This window comes from Sprattus sprattus (genome assembly GCF_963457725.1).
Source record: "Sprattus sprattus genome assembly, chromosome: 15".
In the NCBI taxonomy this organism is placed as follows: Eukaryota; Metazoa; Chordata; class Actinopteri; order Clupeiformes; family Clupeidae; genus Sprattus; species Sprattus sprattus.
The window spans coordinates 4,512,895-4,521,748 of NC_137913.1; positions in this window are offsets into that span (position 1 = coordinate 4,512,895).

Here is an 8,854-nt window from a genome sequence, read left to right on the forward strand (position 1 = left end):
GTGGACATGTGTGTGTGTGTGTGTGTGTGTGTGTGTCTGTCTTGATGACTTAGCCTGCGCGTCGTCCTGAAACACCCACATCTCTCTCGCTAAGCTTGTCAGAGTCTCTGTAATAGTTTCCATCCCATCTGCAGCTGGAAATAATAGATTCCCATGCAGGAACGGCCGGGTGTCGTGGCAACGCCCTCTTGTGTTTCATCATGAGCAGGGAACTAACTAGGCCATTTCCCCGCGCTGCCTCACTGTGTCAGAGGAGGGCCGACTCGCTCGAGCGCTGGAAATAACCCACCTCTTTGTGTTTTAGGAACAAAGGATACTATTGCTCACTGAAGTACATACACACACTCACATACGTCATACACGTGCCCACAGCCTTCATATTTGAAGAGAGAGAGAGAGGGAAAGGGAGAGAGGGAGAGAGAGAAAGAGAGGGACAGTGAGGGAGAGAGTGTGTGTGAGAGAGAGAGAGAGGGAGAGGGAGAGAGAGAAAGAGAGGGACAGTGAGGGAGAGTGTGTGTGTGAGAGAGAGAGAGAGAGGGAAAGGGAGAGAGAGAGAGAGAAAGAGAGGGACAGTGAGGGAGAGTGTGTGTGTGAGAGAGGGAGAGAGAGAGAGAGAAAGAGAGGGACAGTGAGGGAGAGTGTGTGTGTGAGAGAGAGAGAGAGAGAGAAAGAGAGGGACAGTGAGGGAGAGTGTGTGTGTGAGAGAGAGAGAGAGAGAGAGGGAAAGGGAGAGAGAGAGAGAGAAAGAGAGGGACAGTGAGGGAGAGTGTGTGTGTGAGAGAGAGGGAGAGAGAGAGAGAGAGAAAGAGAGGGACAGTGAGGGAGAGTGTGTGTGTGTGAGAGAGGGAGAGAGAGAGAGAGAAAGAGAGGGACAGTGAGGGAGAGTGTGTGTGTGAGAGAGAGAGAGAGAGAGAGGGAGAGAGAGAGAGAGAGAGAGAAAGACAGGGACAGTGAGGGAGAGTGTGTGTGTGTGAGAGAGAGAGAGGAGACAGTGATCATCACAGCTTATGACTGCTGTAGAGAAGAGCTCAACCTCAAGTTACATTCCAGCTGGTGTTTTAAATTGTAATATACTCAAAAAGGCCATGAGAATATAACCAGAAAGATGACACCACATTTGTATAGTTGTAAACACTATACACATATTCAGCAAATAAAAAGATTGTTACCAACAATTACACAAGATATACCAGAACATCAGAGCCCTCTTTCAGTAGTATTTGCAACAAAGCAGCAACTTTCTAGTCAACACGGGCAGTTACTCTAAGTGTTAAACAAGGAACTACAGGTGAGATTAACAAACTAACAGAGACGTTTACTGCATCTCCAGTGCCTCAGGAGTTTACAACCACTGTAATAAATGTTCTCTCTCTATCTATCTCTCTCTTGCACACACACACACACACGTATATATACACGAATGCACACACTCCTACACACAGCTGGAAGACATCATTCTCCTGGAGGAATCAGTGTTTCCACACTGAGCTCCAGAGTGAGTTTGGCAGGGAAAAGGCAAAGAGGGAAATGGCCTCTCGTGTCCGAGCACAGGCAACAGAAACCAGAGAGTGGCAGGAGCACCACCACAGTGAGTCATGCTTAGAAATGTAATTCACAATGGACAAAAAAACAAACCCACTGTGGATCCACAATCATAGGAAATGCATGAGTAAGGGAAAGAATCAGTTCACCACGAGGGAAAGAAGTGTTCATCCCAAGATGCTATTTTATTTTGCAGTGGTGTAGAATTATTTTACGTTTTCAGTGAAAGTTCTCGGCTATGAAGGCTTATTCAACAGCCATCATCCTTTCTTGAGTCTTGGTAATGAACGCACTGCATGTAGCACGCACACAGCTAAGTCAATGACCGTCATATAACTTTCTCACATGACCCACCACACACAGACGGAGATAAGATAAGGCTATTACAATCAAAATAGGGTGGGCAGTATTTTAGTTTTATAGTTCCCTAAGATATTAAGTCATGTCATCATGTGAGTTAAGTAAAAATCCAGTAACCAGAAGTCTGCCTAAATCTCTTGCCTACAGTTACCAAATAAGTGAAATGTTTTAAAAAAATATCTGGTTTTATGGGGAATGAATGTAATATATTGTGGCGTTTAGTAAACGAAGCTTCTGCACTGCTTAGGTACGAGACTGAGTGATCCCAGCATGCTATGTGGCAACAGGGTTGCTAAGGAACGGAAAAGTGTTCAGGTCCAGGTCCAGGTCCAGGTCCAGATCCAGATCCAGGTTCAGGTCCAGGTCCAGGTCCAGGTCCAGGTCTAGGTCCAGGTCCAGGTCCAGGTCGCTCTCGATCTTGAGGGCACTTGAGGGAACACTGCAGGTTCTAAGCGATCTTCAACCAGCAGAGCGGGCCATTGAGTGGTCACTGTAGCACGGGTTTGGCCAGCGGAATTTTGCAAACGCGAGTGATATTCTCATCGCCCTCCGCCAGGGTGAGAAAGAGAGCCTGGGTGCCTTTGGTGCTGAACTTCCTGATCTTCACCTGTATGCCTGGCACGGCTAGCACACCTTTGTCGACATCAAGCAGAAAGAGCTCGCACTCCTAAGCGTTCATCCAGGGTTTTCAGCCAGAGGGACTCCAGAAGTGCATCCATCCATGTCCATCTTTGGGTCTCAGCCACAGCGCTCCACAGGCATCCAGTTGGTCCAGCTGGTCTTCAATGGGGGTGGACCGTGTCAGAGTCCCTAAGACTCTTCACCGGCTCTGGTTCTCCGCTTCTACTGACCTGGGTGTTGCCAGGACGTGGAGCTCTACGTCCACCGGTGTGTCCTGCAGGGCCCAGAAGGGGCCAACCCAGCATTCTCACGCTCCGCTGCAGTAGTGCCAGCCGGGTCCCCCCCCCCCTGGAGCGTGTGGGCATGGACCCCTGGAGCGGGTGGGCATGGGCGTCCTGGACTCCTGGAGCGTGTGGGCATGGACGTCCTGGACTCCTGGAGCGTGTGGGCATGGACGTCCTGGACTCCTGGAGCGTGTGGGCATGGACCCCTGGAGCGTGTGGGCATGGACGTCCTGGACCCCTGGAGCGGGTGGGCATGGACGTCCTGGACTCCTGGAGCGGGTGGGCATGGACGTCCTGGACTCCTGGAGCGGGTGGGCATGGGCATCCTGGACCCCTGGAGCGGGTGGGCATGGACGTCCTGGACCCCTTCCCCACCTCTGGCCAGGAGAACCGCTACATACGTGTGGCCCTAGACTACTTCACTAGATGTTCAGAGGTGATGTGGTCCCAGTGGTGTAGTGGTCCCTGGAGAAGTGGGTATACTCTTTTTTTTCATAAGCAGCCCATACAGCCAGGATAAACGACCTGTTTTGAGAAGTGGGTACACACAATGCTGCCTGAAAAATAAGTGGGTATACTTCGTATACCTGCGTATACCCTGGACTACACCACAGCGTGGTCCCTGATCAGAGTGCTGCCCCCATCACTGAGCCATTTCAGTGCATCTGAGGAGCCACACAGTGACCAGCGGCAGGTTCGCCCGGACACAGTCAATTTAAAGAGTTCAGTCCTGTATTAGTTTAGTGTTATTGTCTACCATCAGTGTGTTCATTAACGCAGAATCAGTCCTGTATTCCGCTTTTCCTGCTTGATATCAGCTTTTCAACATAATGACACAACGCTCGCAAATTGTCTTCTTCGAAGAACCCACCGTTCTTTTGTTATTTTAATTGTTGTTGTTGTTGTTTAATTGTAGTCATTGGGGGCCTCATCATGATTCGTTTTTTATAGCAACTCTTCATTTTCATAAACTCTTCAAGCGACTTATGTTTATAATGTTATGAAAAGAAATGTTTAGGCCTTAATCTTTCTTGATCTTCTTACTCTTTGGAATATCTCTTTTCCACCGTTGGAATGCATAATTGTGGTAGTATGCATTTCAGTGGTATGAGGTGTATAAACTTTAGAGGATAAGTACTGTGGTGTAACACTGATACCATCCATACAGTTGGAAACACCATGATAAAATGTCAGTCCATATCTCCCACCCTAAAACAATTGCGGTTTATCACACACGGGAACAAAGTGTTACAACCAAAAAGTGCTGAACGTATGCTGACTTGCATGTCAGCATTACGTAATCACTATGGAGAAAAAGCCAGGTCATCATATAATGACATACTTTTTTTTCTGCTAATTCTGTGTACGGCAGTTGACGGATGAACTCCACATCACCACGCTCTGCAGTTTAATTCATACATTCCAAAATGACAGAGGCAAAAGATTAATCCCTTGGAATATATGTTTGCACTGCTATCATTCCCCATTGTGAATCCAGGTTAAACTCAGTGGTGTAGTCCAGGGTATATGCAGGTATACGGAGTATACCCACTTATTTTTCAGTCAGCATTGCGTATACCCACTTCTCAAAACAGCGTTCATCCTGTGCTGTATGGGCTGCTTAAAAAAAATGCAAAATTAAGAGTATACCCACTTCTCCAAGGGACCACTACACCACTGGTTTTACTCTAGAAACTTTGATTGTTCCTCTTACTCTCATGACACACATGTCACTGTGTCCCGCTGACACATGTCAATCAAGGCTTTTTGATGTTCTACACCTGGCATGTGAAACGCTTGTGTAACCCACACACACTAGAAGCGGCAATAATACTAAATAACTGAAGTAGTGCTTACTCACAATTTAGAATACAATTTTTCTGTGACAATGCATTCTGGCAGAGAAAGTGAAAATACTACTCACAAGAGGTGAACACGTCTGCCTGGACCACTCTGGCTGTCTACTAATAAGTGTCAATCTTTCTCCGACTCAGAGAAGGGATCAATCCACACAACAGCACACTATCTCTCTTTCTCTCTCTCGTGCGCGCTCTCTCTCTCTCTCTCTCTCTCTCTCTCTCTCTCTCTCTACAGGCACTTTGGCTGGCAATGCCCTGGCATCCCCATGAAATAATTCTCCTGCTGTTCGTCTGTCACAACTCCGTCTACAGCACCCAGGCCTGCAGTCCAAGATAAATATTTAACCACCAGACTACGCAATCGACAACCAAAGGTCACACGTCTTTCTCTCACACAGACTCAGACGTCCATGCCCCCTTTTGCCCTCTCACTCTCCTTAAGCCACTTCATGCCACACCTTCCTCTGTGTCAAAAGAGAGAAAGCTAGAGAGCTTCAAAGACTGTGTGTAAATGTATTGTAATGCTTTGCTTTTTAAATTGAACCTAAAAAAATGTATTAAAAAACTGTATTTGTTCCACTTGGTTTTATTGTTCTTAGCTTGACTGTTCTCTCCCTTGAACGTCGCTTAGGACAAAAGCGTCTGCTTAATGACTAAATGTAAATGTAAAAGACGTAAATCCCACAGTATGAAGGAGACTGTACGACTCAGGTTCACACAGAAAAAAATATTCTTTAGTCTGAAAGGGGTAACAGGTGAATGTTCAGTTGTTTAGAAGAGTTTGTCAGCTTGGAATGATCATGAGGAAGAGCTACCAATGAACTCACAACAGCCCAACATGCTTACCAGAAGCTACCAATGAACTCACAACAGCCCAACATGCTAACCAGAAGCTACCAATGAACTCACAACAGCCCAACATGCTAACCAGAAGCTACCAATGAACTCACAACAGCCCAACATGCTAACCAGAAGAGCTACCAATGAACTCACAACAGCCCAACATGCTAACCAGAAGCTACCAATTAACTCACAACAGCCCAACATGCTAACCAGAAGCTACCAATGAACTCACAACAGCCCAACATGCTAACCAGAAGCTACCAATGAACTCACAACAGCCCAACATGCTAACCAGAAGGGAAACCAGCAACCTGTCCCATCATTTAGTAAATATGGTCATTATGTGCAATGTGTTACATGAATGTTAACACAGTATAAAATACAAACTCCTCAATCGATTTCCTTATTATTTTGATATGGGACAAACACCTTGAACAAATATAGGTAGCACTACAGGTCACAGATCAGCAACCAGTCCCATCATTTAGTAAATATGGTCATTATGAAATACAAACTCCTCAATTCATTTCTGTATAATTTTGATACGGGACAATGGCTTAACACCTTGAACAAATATAGGTAGCACTACAGGTCACCAAGCATAAGCCAACAGCAGCTGACTGAACAAAAAGTAGAGTCAACATCTGGCAGCTGCAGGAGCTCCACTGCTTCCGTCTCGGCATCCAGTTCTGTCAACAGAAGTGATAGACAGATACACAGACAAAATACCTTCTAATTTACTTTTTTATATACAGTATATATATTTTTTTTAACATATATTGTATCCTATATACTGTGTTTTATCTGAAGTACTTCTCTCATGTGTAGTACTTATTGTGTTTGTATGTTTTATGTTCACTGTATGCACCTATACACCAGAGCAACTTCCACGTAGGTGTAAACCCACTTGGCAATAAATACTATTCTGGTTCTGATTCTGATTCTGATTCTGATTCTGGTTCTGATTCTGATTCTGATTTTGATGTGCACGGCGTAATATAGTTCCTTCCTGTCACATGGTCAAGAAGTACCAATACTTCTGTAAAAGGTACCAGTGCTTTTTTGAAAAGGTCTCAAAAAGCTAATACAGACAACCCCCTCCAGCTGGACTGCAATAGGAACCCATACTCAACACTGTGGCCAACCCAACCATGGGGCTAAATCGGGACCAGGAGGGCCACTGACAATAACAATGTTTAAATTACAACCAGGGGTAGACTGAAAATAGACTGTGGACTAATCTGGCATTCACTCCCTTTGTCATTATAGTCAATGGGCACTAACGCCAAACACATGCTAAATACAAAACAAAACTTTTCATTTCAATTAGTATCGCATCCTAACAATGAATATCTGACTATCTGGTTATATTTTAGCCGTAGCATAACAGCAGTCATGCCACGTATTTACAGAAGACAAAAAGAGGGTCTACACACCTAGGGAAGTGGAATGCAACTGTTGGACACAAAATTCACAGTTGCGTGATTGTAGCCTTAGTTTTTGTTTACCTCTTTGATGAGGTGGAAGCATCAATTCAAGACTTCAAGTGTATTTCTGAATTCTAGAGATTTTCCAAACCATCTTCAGGTTACAGAAGTGTAGACAAATGAGTTGTAATATTTCTGAAAATTTGAAGAATTGGTGATAAATATAAATTATTGATACTATATTTAGCATTATACCTGTAATGTTTCTACAGTAGCCAAGAAGGGACAAACCAAAACACTGGAACTAATGAGGGCCTTTTGCGTTGGTATGGCACTTGACGGCCATTGTAGCTTCTTATACGCTTATTATGGGATAACTATTCATTGGTTGCAATATGCAGCCTCACTGCTAGATGGCACTAAATCCTTCATACTGCACCTTTAATACAATAGTTAGTAACTAGTTTTCTGAGCTGTACCAACTTACCCCTAACATGGGGCAAATTCAGCCACAAGGCCATTTTTTTGGGAACCCATATTTTGGGTCTATTTCAGTTAGGTTTCAATTGATTGCACACATCCTTAACTGAATCCTTACACTGTTAATGTATCTGTCTCATATATAGGTGGACTAAAGTTTAAACTTAAATAAATTAAATTAAAAACCCACCAAACTCTTCGTATCCCCCTCTACCCTATGTTGTACAAATGTAAATCAGACTGATAGGAGTCAACCATCCTGAACACAATCTGTTTTTCTTTGGCACGCCGCAATCAAATAACATCTCATATCCTGCACAAGAGTGACCTCATGTGGTGATGTTAAGACAGTGCAGACATACTTAAAATCAGCAAGTACAATACTATGCTAAGACAACTCTAATTCGTAAGATAACTTTACTTACACAACATTATTGACTCAAAGGTCCTGAGGAAATACTAGTGATAGCACTTAAAACGCCTAACCGAGCGAGGAACAGCAAGGGGGTTTGCTGGTTTCTCGTCTGACTCTGGTAGAACGCCATTCCAGCCTAGCACTCTCGTCTCCATTGGTCAAGGCTTCCACCTGCTTTCGTCTGTGATCCAGTCTCTCTCTGCTTCCGTTTGATTTGTTGATGGACCTTCAATAGGCTAGGTGCACGAAATACTCAGTGTGGGCTGTTTGTTTCCTGTTTAGCCAGGTGTGTTTGAACCTGACACTATTCTGAATGTAATTAGTGTCTACACGTCCTTCTTTATCGTAACGCTGATTCACTAGGTGCAACACCTAACCAGGTCCGTGTAGTCAGAATAGCGGCAGGTTCAAATACACCTGGCTAAACAGGAAACAAACTTCCCACACTGAGTATTTCGTGCACCTAGCCTATAGCATCTCAGTCAGGGTCGATAGAAAAGTCCTTGTAATGTGTGCAGCATTACCAAATAAAGCTCCCGTTTCATTTTGGCTACTGCGATTTACTACTCACCTGACAACGATTTCATTGGATATGTATTTCCCCTGATTTTTTCTTTAAATGTTTTATTTAGATGGATGGTGAAACTGTTTGGAGCTTAAACAGAGACTTATGGTTTGGCATTGAAAAACAAAATTGCCATTGATAAAAAATAGAACATTGACATGGAAACACAAACAAATTAGCTTAGGGAACTGACATTTTTTTTTTTCAATTCTGATGTGCTTTTTCAATTACATTATTTTCTTTATTTCTTCATGTCAGTCTTTTTTTCAGGGCTGTCTTTACACTGCAAGTTCTTTTTGGGATGTCAGTACCTTACAATGTCAAGTTACTGTCTCTGTTTTGGCGTGAATTTGATGGGAGGGACCACAAATACATTATACAATATACAATACTTGAAATCAAGTTGAAACAATCCAAGCTGCAACTAAAACTCAGTGTCCCCTTCTCTCCTGAAAAAT